Raw genomic sequence first — 1,522 nt, forward strand, 5'->3', positions numbered from 1 at the left:
AAAAAAAAAAAAAAAAGTGCTGTAAGATGGGAGACTGTAGCTCTGCTCTGCTTTACATATTCAATGTCTTGTTTAATGTTTTCCTGAAATACAGGATTTTAATAATAATCTATATATAAAATGAATGTGTATAAAATGAAGTATAGGGGTCAAAACAACAGAAACAGATCTCTTATTATGAGCTGGACGTTATTAAGGCTCACAATACTAATTTTGGCTATAGAGCTCCAGATATCAGCTTGTAGAGTATAGGAGTGCTGAGAAGGAGAGGAAAGAGCAGATAAAAGTAAATGAAAGGAAATGTACTCCTCACATTTATAAAGTTAGCAAATCCTGTGCCATACTGAAGTTTAACTTAGAAAGATACAATCAAATGCAAAATAAAGTTTTCCCAGGTTATGTAAGAACGTTTCTTGACCTGAAGAAAAAAAAAACCGAGCACTTATGACAAGAAGTATTGAACAGTTGTATCATAGCATTTCCTCTTTAGGATTGCCCTCAATTTCCTGCTCTACTTTACCTTGGCAGTGCTGAGGAGAGAATTGTTTTATCGCCTACTGGATTTATATTGCATTATTAAAGAAGTCCCTGCAGCCTAACCTGCAGTTCTTTCCATGCAGAAAACAAGCATATCTTACCTTGATTTTTTTTTTTTTACCTTATTTTTTTGCTTGACTGCCGTATTTGACTGACAATATGCCCTCAACTATAAAAATGATCACAAAAGTAAACACTTTATCTTAAAATGTGAACACAGGGATGAATGTATTTCCCTATTCGGGTTAATCAAAAGAATTATTTTGGGAGAAAGAAATGTAAATATGATTAATTGAAATGTTAATACAAAGATGAAGAAAGCTGAAGAAAGCAGAGGAAGAACATCTGTATGCTCTTGAAAGATGATGCTTCTGGCTAATTAAACAGATCTGGTATTCGTTTAACTATTTCCGGTGAAAGACATTTCACTTTTTATAAGCTCCATGTAAAGCCACATAGGGCACAATGTCCAAAGATTTCATTATTTTTAAGAGATGAAACTGTGTTCACGGGAAGCAGCTCCTAACTCAGCTGCAGAGCTTGGAGGAAACTTTGTGTTACTTGCTTCTTTCCAAAGCTAATTTAAGCAAAGAAAATGACAAGAGATTATCTCCGTTTTGTACTACATTGATAGAAAACAGTATCAAGAACATGAATCCAATGCCACTGTGATGATGCCGTCAGAAATATATTTGCAATATAGAAGTAAAAATAAAAATCTTACTGTCCAGCTCTTCATGCAATCCCCAAACTCAGAGATTACAGTCCTGTATAAACGTCATTTTACATCTGAGACAAAAGAAACTCAAAAGAACAAAACTGCCCTCTCTCCTCAGCACCGTGGTAAAGAAACGGGGTGCCGCGATCACCAATTTTTACCAAAATCGCACTTTTTTGAGGAGGAAGAAACACAAGCCGAGATGCAGCGCGCAGGGCGGTGGGGCGGGGAGGACTCCGCAACGCACCAATCAGCGCCCGCTGCGCT

This window comes from Meleagris gallopavo, chromosome 1 (genome assembly GCF_000146605.3).
Source record: "Meleagris gallopavo isolate NT-WF06-2002-E0010 breed Aviagen turkey brand Nicholas breeding stock chromosome 1, Turkey_5.1, whole genome shotgun sequence".
In the NCBI taxonomy this organism is placed as follows: domain Eukaryota; kingdom Metazoa; phylum Chordata; class Aves; order Galliformes; family Phasianidae; genus Meleagris; species Meleagris gallopavo.